The sequence below is a fragment of the Bombus affinis genome, chromosome 4 (assembly GCF_024516045.1).
Source record: "Bombus affinis isolate iyBomAffi1 chromosome 4, iyBomAffi1.2, whole genome shotgun sequence".
Taxonomy (NCBI): Eukaryota; Metazoa; Arthropoda; class Insecta; order Hymenoptera; family Apidae; genus Bombus; species Bombus affinis.
In genome coordinates, this window is record NC_066347.1 from 5167870 (window position 1) to 5194310 (window position 26441).

General features: G+C 36.9%; 1 protein-coding gene and 1 long non-coding RNA gene across 2 annotated transcripts in view; both read left to right on the forward strand.

Annotated features, from left to right (window-relative positions):
• Positions 1 to 26441, forward strand: part of LOC126915883 (uncharacterized) — a 244432-nt gene that overhangs the window by 116727 nt on the left and 101264 nt on the right. The window lies entirely within an intron of this gene.
• Positions 5376 to 8095, forward strand: LOC126915900 (uncharacterized). The gene is made up of 2 exons (XR_007710378.1): positions 5376 to 5586; positions 5678 to 8095. It is a non-coding gene; the product is annotated as an uncharacterized LOC126915900 (long non-coding RNA).

Below are 26441 nucleotides of genomic sequence, written 5' to 3' on the forward strand. Positions count from 1 at the left end.
GTAACTTTCGACGAAAATGAAATGTAACGTAGAGCGGTTGTAGTATAAAATTTTTGTCATAAAGAGAATAGTATGTTTAAGGTTGTAATGAGATTTCAAGGAGTTTTAATCGCTTATTATCCTATTATAGAGCCTATTATATTATATTATAGTTGCGTATTTTAATGTTTGATATTAAAACAGAAATATCTACAGCATACGTTCTTAAATACGCATTCATTCGCAGTAATTTTCTGTTTTGATAAATGGCATAGTAATTTTGTAAATGGCACCAGCTTTCGCTGGAGTTTCGTTTTCCGTACAAATGGAAACACCAATTCGAAACAGAAATCGCAGCGATTCTTAGGAAAGCGAAGTTTTTCCGTAAGTCGGAACATCCATCACGCAACCAAGCACTTTCCGTAACAATCCGTTATCAATCTTGCTAATGTCGTAGCTCCCACCTCCTTATTATCATAACGCGGAGCCTGAGTCGCATCGCAATGAGCTGAATCTTGAACAACGCTTGGGTATTTGTTTCTTTGCCACTGAGAAGAAACGTGCATTTTTCTTTAACGTTTGCCGGATCTTTTCTTCTTTCTTTTTTTACTTTCTATTCCTTCTGTTCTCCATTCTTTTGGTGTACTGGTTTGCCCAACCATTTGGTCGATGTTAGCATAGATCGATTAAGTATCCAAGCAGACACTGTAAGAGCAATTGATTTTTGTCTGACTGCATTCAAACTGAAACTACTTTAAATCAGATTGAATGGTGAAAGTTGCTATCTGGAATATTAGTTAAACTATTCCACGGAAGTATAAGTTCTTAATTAATAATTCTAATTTTCAACGTTGCAATTATTCGTCGATTTATTTTATGATTGAATAATATGTTGCATGAAAAATAAAAAGTTATTAGACCGATGATAAACTCCAGATTGATACATACGTAAATAACAGATTGTTCCTTTGACATTGCATGAAAAATAAAAAATTATCAGATCGATGATAAACTCCAGATTGATACATACGTAAATAACAGATAGTTCCTCCGGTATTATTGTTCGATTCTAATTAAGAAAGTTTGTAAACATCTTGGAAATTATGCAAATGAACGACATAAAGCGTTGCCCGACATTTACCGTATTACCCCAACAACTGTGCTCCCCACTCTAATTAAGCAACATCATAAACATACGTCCTCCGTCATTCGAACTGGAACCCTCCTTTCGTTCTTTCTCAATGGGGTGGCCATGCATACGCAAAGTGACTGGCATATATCCCAAGAGCTATTTTCCAATTGACCAGTATGCTTAATTGAAGTGAGGGGTGATTCGTCGGAGTCGAGTAGAAGCGTAAACGATCGTAAAGCAGGGACAAGTAGGCAACGAGATCTACGGTAAGGGGACTGTAAGACGAACGTAGTCTAGCCAGGAGTTCCAGACAATAGATTTAACGTGCTTTTCTCTCGATCTCATGAATCTTGCGCACGTGACGCAAACCCAATGGTCAATCGTTCTGAAACACTTTAGCGAAAAACTTTCCAGCTTCTCGCACCCTGCCGATTTATTATCGTGTGTCGAGTGCCTCATGCGTTCAAATTAATTCGCCATTGTGGGAAGATTGTGTATAATATTAGGTTCATTATATATGCGATGAAACTCTTATGAACTTTATATATTATTATCTGAAAGTGATATACAGTACTAGCAAAAACTATTATATGCAATTTATATATCCGTTTTACAACGTTTAACGGTATTTATATCTATACATTTTTTAAATAAAATAGTTTATATCATTGAAAAAAAGAAATTAACTTTAAATTAATGCATCGAATTTTCTCTTGTGTCTCATACATATATAAACTCGATGAGTCCACTAACGCATTAATTTAAAGTTAATTTCTTTTTTCCAATGATATAAACTATTTTATTTAAAAAGACGCAAAGATATAAATACCGTTAAATATATATATATATATATATATTGATGATTTTAGCATGTTCTTTATTTCAGTTGTTTTCGAATTAATCAAAACCTTGCGTGTATAAGTCTGACAAAAAATGATTAAGCTCTCGTATACTTAAATATTCAAATATTTTGCTCTCTGGTGTCTTGAAATTCAAAAACATAATTTATTTCAATTTGAAACGGTTCCTTTCGTTCGAGGCACGAGTGTGTCTAAAGAATAAGGAAAGCTTAAATGCTCTAAGTGCACCTTGGAATAGAAATAGCGAGCTCGAGGGATCGTGGGTCAGTCATATGAATCTTAATCGCGTGACACTACGCAACTGGCCGTGGTCAACAGCTGCAGACCTAGCAAGGACAGCTTTCGTCCCGAGGAGGAAATCATCCATCTCTTTCACCCTTCCCAAGTGTATTCTGAGGATTTAACGGAGCTTCTCGAAGTGTTTACTTACGTTGAGCCTCGGCGAGCAAATTTGCTCGAACGAACTCGCTGATTATCCGTTCGAGAGGGTCGTGAAAAAGCTTGAGGTAAAGCGCGATGCATATAAATTGGAGGTTAAGAAAAGGGTGACTTGCCAGATCGAAATTTCTTTTCGATATATTCATTGTTTACGTAAACGTTAATTACGCCACAGTTTAATTACTTTTCAAACTGTTTCTTTGTAGAGAAACGTGCGACGATAGAATACACGGATGAATCGCGTACACATCTATAGTAACATCGAACAATTGATATGAAATTATCGGTGCTTCGTTTGTATATCCCAATTACTTTATCGAGGTATCCCTATCCAATAATAAAATATACTTTCATCGCTGTTACAATTACGTCCATCGAGTCACACCCGAATTTAATTCCGATGCTTTGTGTAATTAGTAAAACTGAATGTAACGCAAGAACCCTGGCACGTGATTAATTTCAGATTATTTTAATCTTATCGAAGATTTATATAGAATACTCGATGTTATTGTAATAACGATAAAATACATATATATGCGAATTCCAATTGATTATTCGGTATACATAAGCTTATAAAAGTATTCGAATATTTGTTGGTATGCGTTATATGAAACATTCTGAGATTTTTAATTCTGGTAAAATATTTTCACCAAAATTTTTACTCCCTACAATATTTTAAAGTTCAGAGATTATATACAATTCAAACATTCACACACAAAAAAATTGAAGAACCTTTTCATTTGCAATTGTTTTGCAATTTAATATCCAAAATCAGTATTTTTCTGGATTGAGATTGCACGTAAAATATTTGTAAATAAATGTAGGAAAATAATTATGCCATAAACTTGGTAAAAAGTTGAGCAGGTATTCACGACGGTACGAAGAGATCTCGTCTATTTTTACAAATACGTCTGTAAAAATCCTGTTTCTTTCTCAACGAGTTTCCGCTCTCGACGATTAATGCACGCATCGGTTCATCTGCGCGTTTATCGGTGTTCCATCTGTGTATCGATCGAGAAAAGTCGCTGAGAGACGGGAAACTTTTTCCATCAGCCAGAGAATAATGAAATTTTCCACAGCGATACCATACCACTGCCATGCCTCCGCAAGTTTACGTTGCAATGCTCGTTGACTTTTTGCTACATGTTATTTTAATATCCTCGTAATTCCCGAAGCTTTTGTATGAAATCTTTTAACGTGTGCTTTCTTCTTATGTTACTGTTTCAACTTACGTAAATACTGAAAGAATTTTTCGTTTGGGCTTTGTTATGCTTCAAAATGTTTTATAGATGTTTTTGTACATTTTCTGTAGAATTCAAGATAATTTCATCGTGCTCCTATTCTTTGCTCTTTGTATAGCTCAGATCTAATGGAAATTTTGTTTCAATGATCTGATTATTTAAAACATATTTTTATGAAGTAATATACACAAATAGAAATCTTAAATTACATAATAGATAAATATTTGTAAAATCTTCAAACAGTTTATAAAATCTTAAAAAATAATATAGCAAACGAAAGATGATTTATTTTCTAGCTGAATTCGATTGGAAGTTCGATATTTCGAAGATTAAAATTTTAAACCATTCTTTGTCCGAAAACCACGAAGAACTCGTTATTTTTTCGATTGTCTTATCTTCATGTATTCTGTTTAATTATTTCTATGTTCTTGTTGAACTTTAAACGTGAGAAATATAATGAGAAAATATTCTGCTGCGTCCAGAAAAAGGTTTATGAATTTTTGAAGGTGTCTAGCAATTCTAGTGACATCGTGACTACAATAGATGTGCCGTACAATTGTCTATTTGTCAAAGTCCCGCACATCGTGCACTGTGCAGTCACGTGTCAGCAAACAGTAATTAAAAATTTCGTTTGTCAAAAATATCAAACGTTTAATTCATATCGTAAACTAGTATGTTTGAAAACATGAAATAATATTTTCATTGAAACAAAGTAAATTATATTATTTTACACTAAAATGGATGTAATAACAGCAAAGGAGAATGAAGTGATGAAGCATTTCTTTTTCTTTGAAAGAAGAATTCCAATGGGATCGGAGTAGCGAAAAGGTTGTTACAAATGTGTCGAGAGTCTGCACATGGGGAACGCCCCCGCTTCTCAATTTTTACATGGAAATCGAGTATGTCAGTAGACGAGGGGCAAAACTAGGCTATGACAAATTTCACTCTCAACAACCTGACATAGGAGCGACAAAAACCACTGCGGCTACATGTTCTATACATATTGGCATATACTACATAAGAATATAAGAATTCGACGGATAAAATATTTTAGAAATATCAATTTGTTTATTCGTGAAAGTGTATGAAATTTCTAAATTGATGAAAATTTAAAAGTTCTTGTTCTTTAAACAATTTAAAAATTATTGCTTCTAAAGTTCTTGTCGAATGTTAAAATTGAATTTTCTTTCGAACTATAACGATCACGTGATTAGTCTATGCGAAGACGTACTCACAGTCCAAATTGTCCAAATTGCAGTTATCGTTATTTATACATATTTTAAAGATTTTCTTTTTTTCCCGTGTAAAAATATAACGCAAAAGACTTGAAGCAGGCAGAACACTTTTAACTTTTAACAGACTCTCAATTTACGAGCCAGCACTTCTACTAGTTAAAAAATGTATATACTATTCACAATATTTATTCTTTTTGTTGAAGTAACTACTTCAAGGAAACTCTACATCTTTATTTTTGTATATCCGTGACCTGGAGATCGCTATTGGGCAGAAAATAGAATTTAGTGAAACAAAAATATTCTAAATAAGGAAAGGTACCCTTGAATATACATTATACAAGCTCTAGAAACAAAGAAACTAATAGATTTCTATTTATGTTTCTTGTAACCTTTAGTTAAAGATATAAGGTTAACTTTTTTGGCAATGTCCTTTTACTATAAATATATGAACGTGTTCCCTATTTTTCTATTGTATTGTAACACTATGAGAGTAAGAATCTGGATCAGCATAAACCTACATTTATACATTATACTTACACTTATACCTTTATTTATTTTAATATATTTTTTATTACAAATTCATCCACTCGTTCTTCTACCAGTCAACCTCAACACTTTTTATTTTTCAAAGTCATTGATACGTTTCACAAGAAAGTGTACATTTCTTGCTCCCTATCTGTTTCTGCTTCATCTTCTAACAGGTATGTTAAAACCCATCGCCTCATATCAAAGTTACGATTCTACAAGACTACTTCACAATTGCCTTGAGAATTTACTACGTTCTACTCACAGAAAGAAATGCAACAATCAAACAAAACGTGCCACTCCTTCCGCCTACGTGATTCTCTGTATATCGAACGAATCTCCAAGTACGCTCTCACAAGAAACTCGTTGATCTCCCGAGGCGTCTCCACGCGAAGAGGGATCTCCGAAACGAGCAACTAAAAGGCGTAACCATGCACATCATCTCGTGGTGCATCCGCGAACGACTGGCGTCAGATGTTTACGAGGCAGAAAATAATTTTGTCCCTCGAATTTATACCTGTGCCTCGTTCCAAGCGAGGGAACGTTTAAAAGCGTTTTACGACATCGTTGCGCAGTGATCACGATCTCAGCATCCCGCTATACGCGAGTCACGGGCTAATTAAGACCAGCGTAGGATATACGGTACGTCTGGCATAAGCTTCTCGACTTGCCAGTCGGTTGACTCGCGAGAATTTCATTTTCCAGATGCCGTGGCCGCAAACGTCGGGGTGCAAATTATCGAAGCATAATCACGAGACACGCTGGGAGACACACAAACGTCTGCCGCGTGTTCAATAACTTTGGCGGGCTGAAAATCGTAGCGACGAAAACCAAGATTAGAAGAACGTAGATTTAATCATCTATCTCAAGTTTTAATTAATTTTCCAAAGTAATTTCTCAAAAGTTTTACTCTAATCTCACGCTCGATTAACTTAGAATTTCATTTTCTGCCGCATCACAGTTTCATGTGTTGAAAAATATATACCTATGCTCTTTACAATTAATTAGACCGCGAATGTTTATTTTTCAATTTCATATTTTATGAATACAATGAAAAAGAGGTGGAATCTAATCAAAGATTGCTTTCACCTACCAAACTTTATAACGAATACTTTACGTTGTACGTTTGTACACCTTCAAATTTCCCATAAATACATAAGCATCGGCGGTTTAATAATTATTAGGTTGTCCGGAAAGTGTGCTTCTTTCGCAAACGTGTTTTTTACAGCAGTGCACCTTCGTAAAAATGTGAAATAAAGTCTGTGAAATGTCGCGGCGTTTATCTCAACAGAATAAAATGGATCGTACGTAATTCGACAAAATAATATAAAACAAAAAACGTTGTGCGTCCATTATTTCCTCATAAAATGAAATAAATTCAGTAATAGATATAACATAAGAGTAACAACCATCAAAACCCACTAATTACTCAATTACTTGACACGACATATCAGATCCGCAGGCTAAAAAGACATTACCCTTTAGATTTAAACATTAGATTCAACTAGAATCAAACACACGATAAACACTTATTAAACATGACATAGTACCACGCCAGAATAATAATTACTTATAATTCTCAATGAGAATTGATTGTAAAATTCTTCCAAATAAAAAAAAAATAAAATAAAATGAAATAAACTTTTCGGACAACCTAACATAAACCCAGAACCCTAGAACCCTGTTCCATGAAAAATAGCAGTGAACCAACGGCGTTACGATTTTTGAGCCCCTAATTAACGATGATCCTTGAGACAGCGCAATGTTGCAAGCCAGAAGGGTGCATCACACTCTGGGTTGGACCTGGACCACCCCAAAACCGCTCACCCCTCGCGAACATGTGTAATGCCACATGGCACGGTGCTGTTAACGACGCGCCGGTTGAAACAACGATCGGAGCTACGGACGAAGCACCATACGCAGATGTTGCCACGTTCGTGGCAAATTGCACAGCTCGTGCACACGTAGCAGAACGCGTACGCACACATGTGACAGTGGTAATTAGTTCATAATTGAAACAGTATGCCGCGATGCGGTTCCGAGGTAAACGAACACATTCCTATGCACTTGGTGTAGTACGTTTGATGCAAGGGCAGAGGGACGTCAGGTATTCGGAAATCGCAATCGCAGAGAGCACCCGGTTTTCCTTCTGAGCTTGAAGAAGGACACCACGGACGCTGTGATGTAGATCTAATCTATCGGATAATCGATACGATTGCTAAGAAACGAGAGTCAGCGTGAGACTTCAGAAGAGATTTTGGTAGATCGTTAAGGGTTTGATGATCGAGAATGTTAGAAATAGAAATTTAATTTTCTGATCGTTGACGCGATGTGGTTCGAAAATTTATAAGGTACATAACTACAAAAGATTTCGGCGCATATTAATTAATTAGGTCCGAGTATATTAAATTTCGTATCATTTACGATATTACAAAAACGATGAAAAAGCTCTTCGTTGCAGTTATGGCAACAAAATTTCATTAAAACACGCGCTGGTTCTAGGGAAACATCGTACATAAATTCGCAAAGAAGTTGTCCAAAATGCGAATACCTAATCATATGTTTCAAATTTCCTTAATAAGCTGCACATTATATATACGCTTTTAGGAGAACACCATGTTAGTTCTTCTCGAAACTCATCCAAAATACGACCACTTAATAAAGCATTTTAATTTGTGTTAGTAAGTCGTATGTGTATATCTAAACGCAAACAACTTTCACCTATCCTAACCTACGCTTCTACTCACTCAATGATTTCACCTTACACCGCTAGCTAAGAATACAAACAAGAACTACGATTTATTTGAATAATATCCAGATATCATGTAAGACAGATCGATCTAGTAACCTTTTCGTATCCGGCACAACGCACCCCATTTGCAACCTCGTTTATTCGTGAAATCGACACACGATACCGTCCCGAAGTCAAGGGATGGTTTTCCAAGTAGGAAGTTGTTCGTGGCTCGTTTTACCGATCGCGAGCACCGTCGTTCCCTCTGATACTCGATACTTTTCGATTCTTTGCTACTGGTCGATCTATGGTCTCGCGTGGATACGCGCACGGACGCCCTTCAAGTTTTAAAATTCTACAGCTGAACGCGATACGAAATCAATGCGAAGCGGTTGGAATACCTTAGAGAAAGTGTGTGTGAGAGAGAGAGAGAGAGAGAGAGAGAGAAGGTTGAAACCTCTTTGGAACCGATGGCGCACATGCAAATAGAGGTTCGCCGAGCGGAGACACGCGAACGGAATCTTCTAACGCGAGGATCTTGAGTTCCGGATATGACGTCACGCCCAGTCTGTTGGAATCTCGCTGGCATCGTGACTGAAATCGAGATCAGATCAGATGGTGAAACGGCCGAGGACGAAATCTACGCGCGACAAATAAGGAGCTTCGGCTTTATTATGCGCTGGATCAACGTAAACTTACGTACGGAAACGTTCCGCGTTGAATCGCGCCGGAAATGTCGCGCCAAACTGGTACGCTTTGTAACTGTTTGGGACGTTAGTTTGCTGTGTTATGTTCGGTAGTTAGGTTCGGAAATTTGGATTCACTTGTTTGCAGTCATATTTTGCGAGTTTCATTTCTCGTTACGAAGAATGATTCTTAGTTTGTCTTTTCAAAAAGAATGTTGAGGGGAATTACATTTTTTGAATCGAAACAAATGTATCTTTGAAAGAGAGAGGATTAAAATTTAAAATTTGTATAGTCTTGAGATTTTTAAGAGAAAGTATAGGTATATAATATCAGTTTGTCGATATAAATTAATACTTAATATTACAGTTTACTTGACCCATAACGAGTATATGTATATAGATAAGCAAAATTAAAGTGGTCGATGAAAATAGGTAGACATATCAAATGATATTTCGGTCACGATAAAAGTCAACATTGAGTTTCGGTAAAAGCGTCTACGTGCATTCAGTGATTGTGAAAGCCAATAATTTGAAATGTTCATTTTAATAGCTGCAATATTAAAAGATTAAAAATTTGAATAAAATTGTAGAAAATTATTAAAATAGTTAAAAATCAATTGTGATATTTAACAAATGATATTCTATTGATAAAATTTGTTGCAAGTGATACAGATATATTCATGAATACGATTAGTATATAGCATATCTTATTACTTACCGAGAAATCTATCTTATCCGAAAGCCCATCTAATATTCACATAGCTGATTCTCAATAGCGAAACCCAGCAGCTGAACGAGATTAGATTTGAATCGATAGAATACGAAGGATAATGTATATTATACACAAATCCGAAATGCAAATCCTTGCGTGATACGATTGTCAAAGACCTGTAGTGGATTCTGCATCACTGAATGTTCTATTATGCTTGATCCTAAATTAAGGATTACCATCGGTTGTTACGTTACTTAATTAACATTGGAATAATATTCAAATTATATTGAAATGTCTATTAATATTGCCGTAGATGTTATTACTAGACTGCGAATGTTTATTCATCTATGGAGGGTACAAATTTACGAAATATTCAAAAATTTGCGAAATTTCTAAAATAAAAAAGAGAATTCGTTATAGTATCTACAGGTGAAAAACAAATCTTTATATAGTCAGTTTAGTTAATTATGTTCATAAAGATATGAATTTACAGAAACATCTACATTGTAGTCATTGTTATTCAATTCATTTTTCTGAAACGTACACTGTTCAAAACAATTGTAAAATTGTTTTCTCTGTCATTGTGACTTTCATACTCATTCCTTGTGCGCATAAAAAATACATATACAATATATATATACAAAAAAAAAAATTCACAAAAGTATGTCGAACAATTACTGCACAAAATACTCGTCGCCTCACAATCCACTTCCTACAATACTCGCTTTTCCCTACTAAATTGCCCAAAATTAAATCAAGCATTTGCCATCTTCCCTTTCCTCTCTTTGTTTCTTTGATTATCACGGATCAGCTTCTTAATTCTAACCCTTTTAAAATCAAAGCTGCTAACTAATCTGATTAAGTTAATTCACGGTATAAACTCGTTCAATCCGCCCAATATTTCGCTTCATGGTGCATCGTAAATCGTATTACCACCGAATACGTTTCATTATTACTAATTTCTTTGCTGCAAATAAACCATCCCTCCAAGGGTGGAACGAAATTTTGTTTCGCTATCCGTGACTTTAAAAAATGAACAAAAGTTGCCTTTTTTAGTTGCCATCTTTTAGCTGTTGAAATCTAAATCTGACAAATGATTTTGTTAAGACACCATGCCACTTAACAATTATTTTTGTCGTTTCTACGGAGAAATTCATTTCACGAAAATTAACTTTTGCTCTCTTTCTCTGGAAGGGCAGAGACAAATCTTGTTCACTATTAGAAAACAGGCACGTAATGTCGATTCCTTCCTTTCACAGTAGCAAACACTCCTTCCCCCGTTTCACACCGCACGTGTTACATTTTTTCATCCCTTATCAACATCTCGCGATCTCCTGAGATTTGAAACCCCGGGGCATCGACGTAAGGCACGTTGATTCGTGTCGTGTAATGATAATTCATGACAAACGTTATTCATAGCAGAAGTTGGTGCGAGGTTATCGCGGCAGTTCGACTTTGGGGCTGGTAGCCAGGGTGAAGCACCCCTTGCGGCCAGCTCTCTCTCTCTCTACGGGAGGCCAGGCTCGTCCCTGGCCATGCAAAGCGAGCCAGGGGTTGTTAGATTAAACTCTAGCCCCTCGCGACGCCCCGGATGCCCACGACGCCACGGCGGGTTAAAAACAGACAGGAAGAGCATGAGTCATCCCTGAGCGAGGACTCGAATCCCTCGTGAGAACAAACAAAATCGCTTGTGGGATTTTCGAGGCAGTATCCACGTTTGGATGGGGACTCTAAACGTCTTCCGAGAGGTTTTACGTTCAGAATGAACTCTGAACTGTTCATTGATGCGATTCCTTCTGGGGGTTAGGTTCTTTAAATAACCTGTGCTCTACGTCTGTATGTGTGTATGTGTGTATAGAGAAATTGATTTAAGCGTATATGTAATTGATTGTTAAAGTAAAGAAAGATGACAAGGTTGTTTGAGAAAAAATAGTTAAATTGGGACAGGGGAATAATTGAATGGCAAGTTTGCTTTGCTTAGTTACGTTTATTTGGAACGTTTGTAATATTAGGGATGCGCGTTGAATATATGCCAGATTTTTAGTATCGTTTTCAGTTTGTGGGATAAATTATAAGATATAATTGATGATTATAAATATTTATAAAAACTGTGTTTCAGTTTCTATAATTTTTAGAATATATAATAACAGGTTGACTAACTTATACTAAGTTATATACTAAATAATAGTTTAGAACCTAATAATTAGAACGAGCATCTGTATAATCCCAGTTAGAAATTATTTTAATTGTGTACTATTGAATAATACGAGTAACAAATTATAAAATCTGTTGCTGTAACTGAATCATTATTTGCTCGAACCTAGAGATCGGTCAGTGCAATTGCTAAATTCTGCGACAGAGTCACTGACAAATTTTGTGTATCAGTGAACAAAGGGGTGTCCGCGGCGAATGCTAAAGGGGTTCTAAACAAGTGAGTCCATAGGGGTCGATTTGTTCCTCAAGCTGTTCTCGACATTCCGCCCATGAAATGGACTACACGTATCTATTATTACGGCAGGACACTAAAGGGTTTCAACCGGTTTCTAGTTTTACCTACGCGATTCCACTTTGAAATTCTCTCCGTTCTCCTTCTATAGGTAGTATACCGATTTCTCTGTCGTAAAACTTTTATGGTGGCACAACGCGTTTCTGCGATCGTGGCGTACGTGACCACATGTATTATGGACGTGGCATCGGTTCTTGAGATTTGAAATTTATCAGTTCAAGAACCTCTGGGTTTCATAAAATGTTTTCTTAAACTAAATTCTGATTTTTGTTATTAAATATTGGCAAATGATGAATTAAATATTAACAACGGTGAATCATAAGAATTTTGGTTAGCTCGAGGAATATATTGCAAAATGTATCCACGTTCTTGACTGAAAAAGAATATCTTTATTAGAACATGATTTTCTTCAAACTCTTATTATCACATATTACATTTTAAATGACATTATCTTGTAACAGATTTGAAAACGTATTCATAACATAGACGTATATACTTTGCGATTGACTTATTAATTATTGAAATGTTGAATATTTTCGATACCCTTATTATAAAAGGTCTATTGTGTATTACATTTAGAAATTATCCTACGATTCTGTAACTCCATATTACTAAAAATAGTTTCGTCGTTACATTACAAACTGTGCAATACACACAAATCATTTCCACGAACACGAAACTTATTCTATTTAGTTTCTAATTCTGTCCAACTTCGTCGTTCAATAATTTAACAAAAATCTCTTTTCTTGTTCACAGGTAAGCGAAAATCAAAGTGGAAATCAACGATAACCCTTTGACAATTCCAAATTCCTGAGTAAGTAACCCATTCTATTTTGCGCAGTCATCGATGCAACAGTTCTAGACCGTAATAAATCGATAGTTGGCCGACATTGGTTGTTGAGTATGTGACACCGACGTGATCCAATCTCGCAAAGCCTTTGGGAATAGTGGCGGCCAGATACAGAGGCTTGGTCCCTAAGAAAGTGTTTTAAATCTCCCTAGTAGCGCCGAGCCGTTTCCGTTCACCCTCGGCCGAGCCCTCAATTATTCCCATGGAAACGATTCCTGCGAAACCTTTCAACGCATCAATCTCGTTCGGGCTCTTACCTAATATAGCGCGCGGTTAATTATTCCGACGACAAAGAAGCTGCCGCGAAAACTTTCCAGATGATCGATAATCTCGAAATTCGAGTGGCAAGTGCAAGGGTCAGCGCTCATTGATAATCGTGCCGGCTCTAGACGAGGGACTGAAGGAGCATACGAAAGCACTTATCCTTTTAATCTTTTAATTACACGCTATAGCGAGCTTCTCTGCTAATTTCGCCCAGTGAATCCAAACTCCAAACTCTCCCACGAAACGGTTCTTTGTTTCGTTTCCCGTACGTTTTCAAGATAATTCCGCGTGACACAGTGTTTTAGACGTAGTCGAAATTGAATCGAAACGAAAGGATAGGAATAATACGAAGGAAATGTCGAATATTGCAAATGGAAATGAATGAAAGTAGAGAAAATTGTAGGGATTATTCTTTCTATACTTTTCATGATGTGCGAAGATCCAAGAATTCTACTCTAAATTTTTCTTTACTGAAATATCCTTAAAAATACCTGACGTCAATATAGAGTCACGCTTTATATGTTATACTTTGACATTTTCTTCCAATATGCGCATTAACATAATTATTAATATCTCAATACGTATCTCGCAAGAGAAAGAAAAGTTGAACCGTAAAAAAGTGTACTAGAACTTAAGGCAATCTTTAAAGTACACAGTAGCATCAAAGTCTAATTTCGTTTAATCGATAGCGTACAATATTACGTACATACTATAAAAAGAGAATTACATTAGAATTTCCTGCTATCATGTACGCAAATAAAACTGGACGGTTGACCTATTCGAATATGATCATTTATCGTGTCACCAAGCGAGCCATTCATATTTTAATCAATAATATAAGACATAAAATTGAGAAAAATTAGAAAAACAGCAGATTTAGGAAAGTTTCCAAAGCACGAACTCTCTACAACGTTCCTTTCATTTCACTACTTTGGTCCATTGTACAAGCAACTTTTCTTTCTCGCGTAATCCAATTCTCGCCGGTATAAAAGAGACAAGGCAATTGTTCGCGAAGGAGAGAAGTCGAGCTTGAAAAGAAAGAGTTTCGTGGACGAGGACTCCTTATATGGCCACATGTCGTGTCCAAGATCCACTTCATGTTCGCTCAAGAAAACCTCCCTGGATCCTCGAGCCGTGAAGAGACGATGAAATCGTGTCGAACGTTCCGTTGAACGATCGTCATAACGCACGTTTCTCCCCTCTCTGCGATAGTATGTCCGTAAAAGATAAAAAAAAAAGAAGAACTCTCTGACATAATATCGTCTTGTAACGCGAACAGAAACGAAGGAGGTTATTTCGGGTTTGCTGTCTTCTTTGATATGTTGAGATGATAGAACAAGTTATGATACAAGTTTAATTGGAACGATACTTCTTGCAATATACCTCCACAAATAGAAGTTTTGTTATTATTTAAGCTGCTTATTTATCCATTCGATGAAACCACAAAAGGTAGAGAATATTGATGAAATTGTATTAAGTTCTTTCATTTTGTAAGGAAATAATAGATGCGCAACATTTTTTGCTTGATATTATTTTATTGAGTTAGGTACGATCCATTTTGTTCCAATAAAACAGAATAATATAAAACAAAAAATGTTGTACACCTATCATTCCCTAATAAAACGAAAGAAACTTTTGGGACAACCTAATATGAGATAAGCATCAATGTCAAGCTCTTTGGCATTAAAATTTCAGAAAGCTATTTTGGTCCATGAACGTTATCATTTACCGTGATCATTACGAAACTCGTTCCAAAAACATGGACAAGAAACAAAATATTCTATAAGTTTGTAAAAGCTGTTTGAAGCTTTTTGAAGGAATTCGTATTAGTTAAATCCTTTTTAGCTTTTGAATTTTTCGAGCTATCTCATATTTCAACCTTCCATCTATACCTATATTCGAGTCACGAATAATTCATTCTAATAGATAATAACGGTTAAACAAGAGGCCCAAGACAAACAATTTAAACAAATGACAATTACAAACGACAGTTTATCAGACTGGTACGACCATCGACCATTTTCATTCCTCGACGTTTCCATTTAATTTTCGCAAGTGGAGAACGTGAAGAATGTGGATAGAACTCTAATAAATAAGCGGATACATCCGTCACGCGTATAATATCGGAAGAACAGCAAGCTGTTGTCTGGTCAGACGAGACACAATGGTCGTTGAAAAAAACGCGAGACCGAGAAAAAGAGGAATCCGTGTTGCCTGAAGAAAGGACATTCGCGGAGGACGATTCATTTCGGCCAGGACTTTCATTCACGCAGAAAGCAGAGAGCCGGAGGTCGCGAGAGATGAGAGAACAGCTTGGCTGCTGCGAAGACATCCAGAGGGTAGAAAAAGAGGAAAGCAAGAGGAGAAGCCCGTCTTACGAGACCCTTTCGTCCGTCACCCTCCCAATTTACATTATGTCTTTCTCCTCGCCTTCCCTTTTCTTTATTTCGTAATGCCTATCTACCGTTTTCGTGCGATGTCTGCCTTTATGCAGTTCGCACGAAGGAGGAGGACGAAAGAAAAGAAACTCCCTTCGTTGTGGGTTCTTTGACGATGCTCCCTAGTATGCTTTTAAATTGAAATAATCACGAATTCTTCGTACGAATCGTCATAATTTTTGAGGGTGAGTAGCTTCAGGTTTAGATTCGACGCAGATCAGAAATTTTTCTCGTGTGTTTTCAAAGGACCATGGTAATTATATAATGCAAGTCTTGGTAATATAACAATGCAAAACTTTACCGATGATAGGGTAATAGACGTAGTGTAATAATTGGAGGAGAATATGAAATACGATTAGCTATTGATTCGAATGAGATGAGGATGATTTGTTGCGTTAGGTAGAAATATTTTCATTTCTTGTTCCTCGTTCTCCATTTTCTCTACTCTTGTGAGAAATAATTTCTTAGAAAAGCAAATTGTATACCGGTCTGAGAGATTTTGCTCAGCCATTTATAAGAAGCCGTTTACATTTCCAGGAAGGAAAGCCACTTACGTTTCATCGTTCGAGTCTCTGAGTCGAGGCTTCATACTAATGATAAAAAGAAGCTTTCTAGACGGCCGACTCGAATAACGTCGCGTTCCATCGCGAGAGAACTTTAAGGCACACGGCGTACCATAGAAGTGCAAATGCCGAGCTGTTTTTCACCGTTACGATACGATGGTATAGTGTAATAATATTATACAACCTTATTGTTATTGGATTGTTACGTACGAACTGTACATGAAAGAGTGGACTGTTTGGATGCCATATTTAATTTCATACGAGAATAAAGGGGACAGGTTGTTTTCTGTTGTTAATGTAAACGAGAAGCTTCTGTGGAAATGTTCCCTTTTAATGATACAGAAAGGAAAATATTCGAGCATGAAATTAGAAAAATATCTTTTTTATTATAATAATGGCATCTAAAATGTGATATGCAGATGAAATTACTTGATTTAAACAGCGTGTGTACTTCCATGGCTAAGCTGCTTTAAAAAAATTCTAAATTCTTTCATTTTAATTTCAAAGGAAATATGCATTCTGTATTAACGAAATTATTCTGAATACATAGTACTACACATATAAAGTTGTAATATTTGTAGAAAATTCGGAAGAGAAATTTTTATTACCTTTTATTACGTCTTATTTTATGCGAATCATTTATACTGTATCTGGCATTCCCGGCGCAATTTAATCTCAAAATTAGACAGTACATTACACGCATAAAAGGAATCAATTAAATATACGTATATGTGGAACGAAAGAATTCTTTTGGAATAATTATAATTACCTACAAGAGAAAGTTATAACTATGGCGAACCATATCTACAAAGAAGAGAAACAGCAACAAATATTCCTCCATTTATCTGCACCCATTATTAAGCCGCACTAATCCCATTATTAAACCAAACTAATACTAAAACAATTACCATTCATCTACTCTCAGAATTACCAAATCCTTTTTCACTCCGTCGAAAAAAAAAAAGAGAAAAAAAGAAAAGAAAAATATTCCAGTTTTGAATCCAATGATAAAAAACCACGGGCCAACAAATACACGAAGAATCGTGCCATATAGAAAGAGTCGGGCTACACCCCAAATAAATGATGGCGTTGTTTTCAAGGGGAATCCCGAAACGAATTCTCGAATCCGGTATCGGGTTCAAGTTCCCTTTCACGTGTGCGTGCTCGAACCGAGGTCTTTTCGCGAGTACGAGCTCGCAGGGGGATGGGAATTCTCATTTGAGGAATGAACCTGACTCGCTGCTGACGTTGCTGACACTATGCGTGCCGGCCCTTTTGTCACGTCGTAGCGAAAGTGTATTTCCTCATTAGGGCCTGGCTGCAGCAATCCTAGGAGCGAAAGTAAGCACCACGTCTGCGACGAGGAGGGCTGCAGGGGTCGGCGGCATCCTCGTTTCGATCCTTTTCTGCTGAGAAACAAAGGACCCCATAGGACTTTTCCAGGATTGGATGAATACCGCGGCGCACTTCGAGGTCGCGTTTAATTCCGCAGCCCAGTATACTACTTGCTTCTTGCAAACTCGACGTTCTTGCTAGTTTCACGATTCTTGCTAGCTTATCTGCACGGATAACGCGACCATCGTGGAACCGTGCTTTTGATCGAACAAGAGATTAAGGTAGAGAGTGGTCTATTTAATTCGCGAAATGATAACAATTTTTTTGAACGGATGGAGATAGGAATGTAAAGTCGAGTGAATAGGTTGTGATACGCGAGTGAAATGGTCTGAGCTTTGGTGTCTTTTTTTCTTTTTTGTTGCTGCTGGTTATAGAGTCTAGGTCTTACGAGTCTCGTGTTCAGTTTGGATTTTGCAGTTAAAGTGTGATTACATCGAGTGACGTGATTTATAGGAGTGGGAAATATCGTGGCAGAGGGTCAGGGAAGAAAATTTCTTTATGATAAATAAATATGTTATTATTGTAAAATAAACTTGTTTTAATGCGATTATTAGGGGAAGATACATTTTATGTAGTTTTCAGAAACTAATATAGGTAGTTAATGGAATTAACTTCCCTGTTGAAGATTTATATTCAAGAACTATTATTTAATTGAATCTTATCAGTAACTCGAACATCAGACGAGTCTTTCTTCAAATTTCTTCGTGCGGTATATCTTTAAATATTCATCATTAAATTGAAAGTTTAATAGCCAAAATTAAAAATACCGAAGATTCATAATACGACGTCCCTATTGTTTTTCCACATTTACAGCTAAGTAACTTTTCTATTTATTTATTTATTTATATCTTACGCTCTTCGTTCTAAAACTTGAAATTCCACAAGAAACTACGGTTATTATCTTTAAAATTTTCTCCGCAATTTCCCCCGGCCCCTACATTTTCTTTTGTTTCCTATTGCAACTCGAGCTGGGAAACAGAGATACGCAAATTCGGTCCGCTTTTGTTTACCCGAGGGTCCCCAGCGTGCATTTCCGTCAAACGTTTCGACGACGAAATGGAAAGCATATTTTTGTAGTCCTCGAACGACATTCCGCCGGAAGGAAGTTTTATCCCCGTGTCGCCAACACTATGGTGACGTGTGTGCGTAGATGCGTTTCCAGACGCATAGCTCCTGGTCTTTTGTGGAAACTTGAACGGATTTTGACAGTTCGTGAACAGTTTCTCGTTCTTCTCTCGCAGCCTAAATGCCGCTGGTCTGTGTTGGTAGGAACGGGCAAAGTTCATACTAAGTTCTGAATGCACACGACGAATCACAAGTTCTCTGCATGAATTTTTTCCAAATCAGATTTCGGTGTTTCGTTCAATATTTCAGCGTTTCTGAGATTAATGTCTTAATGAGTGTCTGCGGCACTGAAGGTTTTAGATTGATATTATCGCAGAGAATATTTTGTATAAACGTTGATTAATGCCATGAAAAACCAATATCATGGGAGTTGTTAGATCAGAAAAGTTGATTTATCGAAGTTAAGTTTTTCATACATTTTTCGCTTCAATTTCTGCCATCCCATAAAGTTATAATATTTTTTTAGCACCATTTGTTACGAGATAATTTATTTTTAATTATGCGGCGTAGTAGATCGCACTTCGTGAGACGGTCAGGATCTTCGTGAGAAGAGGAGAAAGTTTTAATTACGTTAGACAGCGGGTAACTTGTTACTTAGAAGTCGAGGGTAATATTTGAATGCAATTACGGGTCCTTTGAAACCGGCTCACTTCCCTATCTGGTATTCAGAATCTGAGATTCATCTTTGTAAGTCGTTTGTTTTCTCATCGCGCGAGTGATACGCATTTTTATTGTTTCTTTATGTTGAAAAATCGCTCTGCCAGTACTTTACATACTTTTAATCTTCTAAAATTAGGAACTTCATTTACTGTTCGTTCATGATCGTTTATGATTTTCATTTCGCATACTTTAATCATTTTTTATAAATAGGCATCAATGAATAATTATCATCAATACGCATTCATTGTAAATATATATATATAGCATTATTACAGTTATTATCACTACATATACATTGTCAATATGCATGTAGTCGACGTTTGGCATTATGTCTAATCACCAAAACAGAAATCTAGAATGCCATTCAAATACTTCAAAAATTTCTTAATATATTAACGTTTAACAATATTAAGATTCTTCATGGAGTTACAAAATACAAAACATTTCATAATTATTAGATAGTCTAATACCGCACCCGCAACAGTCTGTCTGAATATTACAAAAAATTCAAAGTTTCTCCCTGTGACCATTTCGTGCGACCTAAATACCAAATACGTACCAAAAACATCCTCACGTTCAACCATCAGAAACCTAAAACAATAAACTGTCCCTTCAAAAAGCATTCCACTTAGCCGAGAAACAAGTACACCCTATTCAAACCATAGCAACCTCTGCGACCTCCAGGCAAATTCTTGGGTCGTAATGGTCCCATACGCGCCGGGAACGCCTTTCATCCTCGGCATTCCTATTTTTCTTATTCTTTTTTTTTTTTCTCAAATTGGTCCGGCCATCCCCTGTCCAGAACGCATACCAGGATTCGATAATAGAATTTGGTCGCCCTTCGCGGAACGCGCATACGTTCGATCGCCAGATATGCAAATGATTGCCGTTTGGAGCGGACTGCGAAGGGTGCATAGAGAGAGATGCCAGCGGGAGGGTGACGACCGTCGGGAATCTGTGGTCGTGCAGTAACGGGGCGGTCGTGGTCCTCCGCAGACACCTGACAACCGCCAGCGAACAGAACGTTTGCGTTCTCGCGCGTCCCTCGCCCTTACCGTTGTTTGCTTTTCCTGGAGAAAAAAAAAAAAGGAAAAAGAAAAAAACGCTGAAAAAGCGTCGACGACGGTGTCGACCTGTCCTTTCGGGAAAGACTTAGTCTTGCTTAACTACGGAGATACGTGTTGCGGGGAGTTTCCATGAATACGAAAAGGAAGACTGGGATAGCAGCAAAGGGTGCTGCAGCGGAAGAGTTACGGTACAGACGTGTTGTCGGTGGTATTCTTTGGAGGGTCAAAAGCACAAACATGGTCTTTGATAGCTGTAGTGGCTAGAAAAAATACTGGCATACTGTTTTGATTATATCATTTGCATAATAATTAATTAGATCCAAATATAGTTATATTAAAGATGATATTATTTAATAGTACTTTCATATGGCCACAAAAGTTTGATGCTATGAGAATAAAATGTGCAAATGTATAGAATTTAATTCCTAATTCTTTGAGAAACACTGTAACATAAAATTTAAACGGAAGCTCAAATGCATCAACAAAAATCTTTATAATTTCCTTAAACTTAAAAAACTTCTTAATGACAGACATATTAGGTTGTTCAGAAAGAGTCTTTCTTTCGCAAACGTGTTTTTTACAACAATGCACAACCATACAAACGTGAAACCAAGGCTGTGAAATGTCACGGTGTTTATCTCAACAAAACAAAATGGATCGTACGTAATTCGACAAAATAATATAAAACAAAAAATGTTGTGCGTCTATTATTTCCTCATAAAACGAGGGAAACTTTTCGGACAACCTAATAGTACTAAGAGTAAACAATGAATAGGCAATATCTTCGCTGAACTATCGTTTCGTAATCTCCTCAAACTTAACAGATTAATACTTAAAAGAAATATTTAAATAATCGACGATATCGTGCATTTGAATCAGTCTGAATCATCGTAGTTTCTATTCCCAGTCCGCAACATCTCATTAAGGGCAATGACTACGGTAACGAAGCAATAGAAGAGTGACTAAACAACAAAACTTTCAATTAGCAATAGTGTACCTTGTTATTCATTGAAACAGAACCGACGTAACTCTGCTAGTTACATATTAGATACCTATGCTCCATTACTCTGGCAGTAACAACTGTGTACTTCACCCATGCCCGTTATTACATGAAATTACACGCAAACTGACCCCGTATCAGCAGCATACGTGGTCCAAATCAAGCAGAGCATCAATTTCCATTTTATCCTACGTATTCATACATATTATAAAAACAGGCTAATAAAATTGGATCCATCGATGGATTTTTGCATTTTTATCAAAGTTACGTTTCGAAATTTGCTTTGTGTGCTTGGAAACACGGGTAGAAAAGGTTTGGCGAGGCGTGGGGAGGGGGTGGATTCATTAGCGGTCCTCCTGTCGTCTGTATGGAAGAGGCACCCTCTCGGTATCGTGGAACGCGGTTTAGGGTGGCACTGGGAGGTGGGAGTTGATTCCTGTGTTTGGTCAAACAGAGAGAGCGATGACAGAGACTCGGCTTCGGCTCGATACGCCGCAGCACGGTACACAGCGAGGTTACCAAGTTATTTCATTAAGCTGCCTGCAGCTTGGTAATAATTATCGTGCGGTTTGTTCGCGTCGCTTTTTATGAGATTTTCGTGACTCTCGTAAAAACATTTTCTTCTATTCTCACTTAGCCAATAACGAAGGAAGCGTATCTGGTAGTCGTCGGAGCGTAGAACAACCGGAATCTTTTATTTAGTTTCTCTTCTTATTTTATTTCGTCTGTATGGCTTTGTGTTTATTCGGTCGGTCGGAGGTATTTGGCGAACGAAAGGGTTCGTCTTTGTCGAACCTTTTGTTCGAAAAATCCGACTCGTGAATCATTGCGCGATTGTTTATTTCAACGAGAGACTTTCTCGTATCGTTTCGGGTGCACAGTCGTGAGATACGGTCTTCATATGATAAATCCACGTATTTACATACGCTTTCGTTTGATCGAGCATCCGTTTTTTGTTTCGGTTATCTATTGTCTGACGCGAGAGAATGAAGGGTTACGTTACAGGTCACATACAAACAGTGCGAAGCAGTTTTTGATAGCAGAGATGAAAGAGGAACGTTGATGCATTTGGGTGTAATTCTTACGTTCAGTTTGTATGTCAGTCTATTTGTATGTTACGTATAATATTAAAACGTCAGTAGTCACTTTGGATTTCTATCTGGCAATTCTGAAACAAAATATTCCTTTACATTTTTATCAGATGAATGCATTACGAGCATGTATAGTAATTCACATTTTTATGAAGAGAAAAATTAAAATTTGGAGAGAGATTTGGTTTATGTATTGAATATTGTAAAGAATTTCCTACAAATGATATGAAACTTGCGAAATAAAAATTGTGAAAAAATGAAATTATTAAAGGAGATAAAATCGATCGTACAATATAGAGTTTGGAAAAATCTCTGTCTATATGATACTTAAATATTTATCGTTATGAAGCACAGTTTGATTATTAACAACCCCCAAGATATATAGCTTTTATATATGATAACGCGAAACGAGAAGGCTCAGCAGGGAATGATGTTTACACGCGAGAAATCGAAAGCTATCAGAGTAGTCGGGACCCTTCGATATTTTCACCGTTTCTATTTCGTTTTACCCCCCGTGGATAACCACCCTTGTACGAAAATCCACCTGAAGATCCGATACAGGAGATATTTGCACGCAATTTAAGGATATTTGTAGCGAAACCATTCTCCCTGTATCGCATCTCGTGGATGACAAACCGATCTGTCATGAATCCCACGAGTTTAGTAGAACGTCTGTCTCTTTGATTATAACTTTTATGCATTTTTATATATTTCACGATTTTTAGGATTTTTAGAATTTTTTAGTTTTCATATACCTCCTTTTTGTAGAATTATTTCACGCAAAACGGTCAACACAAAGTACTTCATCGTGTCTTTAAAAATTATAGAATACTACGTACAAGTGTAATTTTTTTAAATGCTTTCTAAAGCTTAATTTGCTGTTAAAACATTCTATTCTATTTTACACACACACATCGGTCGAAATGTGTGCATTATATTAAAACAAAAATAGTTCCTGCGCAAAATTAATATTTATTATCTTCATTACACAATATAAAAATACTCTACAACAAGCAGTGTCTACAAAAAGGGAGAATAAGGGTATCTAGCGACTATAAAATGATACGTCTCATTCTATGTAAGATATATAATCAACACGCAGGTACAATAATTACGGTGACTGCCTAAACCAAACAGAAAAGAGACGATACAGACATTTAATTAAATACCAGCGAAAAAGGTGCGACCAAACGAACCCTTCATCCTCACGTCGCTCACAACTCGTGACTTTCGATCACCGCGCTTGTTTCCCTCTACCTAGTCGACAGTTAGGAAAAGAACAGGACATTTTGGCAAATTGGCTGAGCTCGAAAGTCGAAAACTCTTTTCCTTTTTTCCCTCTTTTGGCCAATGTCCTTCGTTCAGCACGTGAACAGGTTACTGGTCGATCTCGTCTGCAAAGCCACCAGAGTCAAATCCAATCTCAGGCTTGGCGTAATTTGCTAAACCATTTAGAGAAGCGAAAGGGTGGTTGCGTGTCCATTTCTATTCTCCTCGTTTTCGAAATTTCCGTGCTTCTCAGGGTTGTGCGTGGATGTCGCCCACGAAACGACAAGGTCTGACTTTCAGTCAGGTCCTCTCGGTGGTCCACCGCACACAAGACGGGGAACAACGAAACCCCTTTGCTAATTCTACGGCCAATTATGTCCCAACGTCGCGTGGTTTTATCCCCGTCGGGATATGCTCTCGGGGATTTTGTCTCTCACCCCTTTCGTGCTCGCGCCGTGTAGACGACGTCGTCGTGTCGATTGTTCTCCCGCTTCTCCGGTTTCTTAGCGTTTTTACCTCTTTTTTTCGCTCCCTCCATCCTCTTCCACCACCGCCGCTTCAATGACTAGCCAGCCTGACGGCCGCATCCTAGGTCATGGTTTTTTGTTCTTTTCGCGGAACAGACGTGGCCACGATTGTTTCGACGGAGACAGACGTGTCTCGAACGCTGGATCCGTTGACTGGTATTGATGCCATGAAACCATCGTGTTTTTAGGAAGGATGCTGTGAGAGGATGATTACGTTCGTGCTGGGTAGGACATGACGTCAGGATGGAAAGAGCATTTTTCTTTCGAGTGGTGGATTATTATGATATGTATGTTTGATTATAAATTTTGTTCAATGCCAAATACGTTTACTTTTTTTTCTTTAAGTATCATCTTAAGATTGAATACTGTGATATTTGTGTTCAACAAAGTGTAACATTTATATTCTAATTAGGCTAAGTTTAAATAGTATCGGTATTTTGGCTTCTTTTATAAATATGCGTATTTTTTTTTTATCATAATTGGTTATTTCCCTTGATTATTCAGTTTCTGATTAAGAAGATTAGAAATAAAAACGAAGTTCAACGATAATAGACATTCGCGAGGATTCTGCTTAATACCATTAACACGATTTTTCTTAGTTTTCTCGTTTTCCTCGAATCCCTTAATCTTTAATCCGACTAACCGCGTACGTGCTTCTGTGATTTTGTTTTCTGTCCTTATCTGTGCAAACACATGCAGGGAGCGTCTTAAACCAGTTTGTCACGCGACTCGAATGCTCACGGAATATGAATCACATAATACGGTATTTTGATATTTCTCGACAAGAAATTCTGTTCTAGACAGTTCGAAAATTTAACGATAAAATCTTTTAACTCGAATGTCTTCAAATATTCCTTTAATTCGTGCGAAAAATTTAGCAATTACTTCTAAAAAAAAAAAAAATTAAATTATCTTCGATTTTGATGAAAGAATACTTTCAGAGATTTTTTCGTCGAAATTTTCCGATCGTAGCGAAAAAACAATTTACTTGAAATCGCGTGAAAGTTTTAGAAGATCGAAATTGTTGGATTGAAAATACGAGTAACGATTCGATTCGAGCCGACTGATTTTTGATATACCCAGTAGAGTAGTGTGCGGCCACATGGACGGTGTCTGGCTCACGGACGGTTCAAGGGTGGTTTAGGGGCTGAATGCACGAGGGGTTCGCCGTTCCACGGATGCTCACAAACTGGCCGGAACTAAATACTGGAACAAAAGGCACGCCAGCGGCAGTGCGAATTAAAAATGTCTTCGAGTGATCGCGTTCTCTCAAGCACGCTGAGTTATGGCTCGCAATAAATTCGGTTCAATGATCAAAAACACATTTTTAGTAAATATAAATCTGAAAATATAATTTTATGAATTATTTTAAACCCGTGTAATTTAGAAGTTTCGTTTGAAAAATGTTAAAATCTATAAGATATATTTTTAGAATTTTAATTTAGTTGCTTCTCACTCCACTACCGTATCTTATTAATATATTGTTATATCGATATTCGGGAATCAGCTTATAGCTTTATATCGTCAATAAAATCAATGAAGAAATAATTCCCAGTATTAATTTAAAAGCAAATAAAATCATCGAATCTCGTATAAAGGTCTGTATCGTGTTTGAACAGTCGAAGGAACTCTGAATAATTTTATTACATTTTACGGTTTATATTCCTGTTTACATGTTCTGCAACGCAAAAGTGAGAAAAGAGAGGGAAAAGTGTGGGCTGCTTTTATACCGTGGTATACGTGCAAAAGCCTGTTCTTCCGGCCGGGTTAAAGTACGGTACATGAAATATTTTTAATACTCGGCTTTACAGCGTATGAGGCTGGATTAGTGGATTGCGGAAATTCCGGAATGGTTAACGTCGATGTTTTAAGCGATTTTCAACCAAGCTCTTTTAGTTCCACTCTTAACATGCCTTGCACGACGTTAACAGTGGGAAAAGTGAAATAATTAACTCGACAAATATTTTATAATAAAGTATTAATAAGTGCAACAGAATTTCATATTTTAATATTAAGAAAAAAAAATGAATGGATTTTATTGCTCAACCGAATAAAAGAGTTTTTATGGCTAATCAAAACATACAAAAAATCTTATGATATCAATAAATTAGACTAAGACTTACAATTTTGTCCTTTTTAAAGAAGAT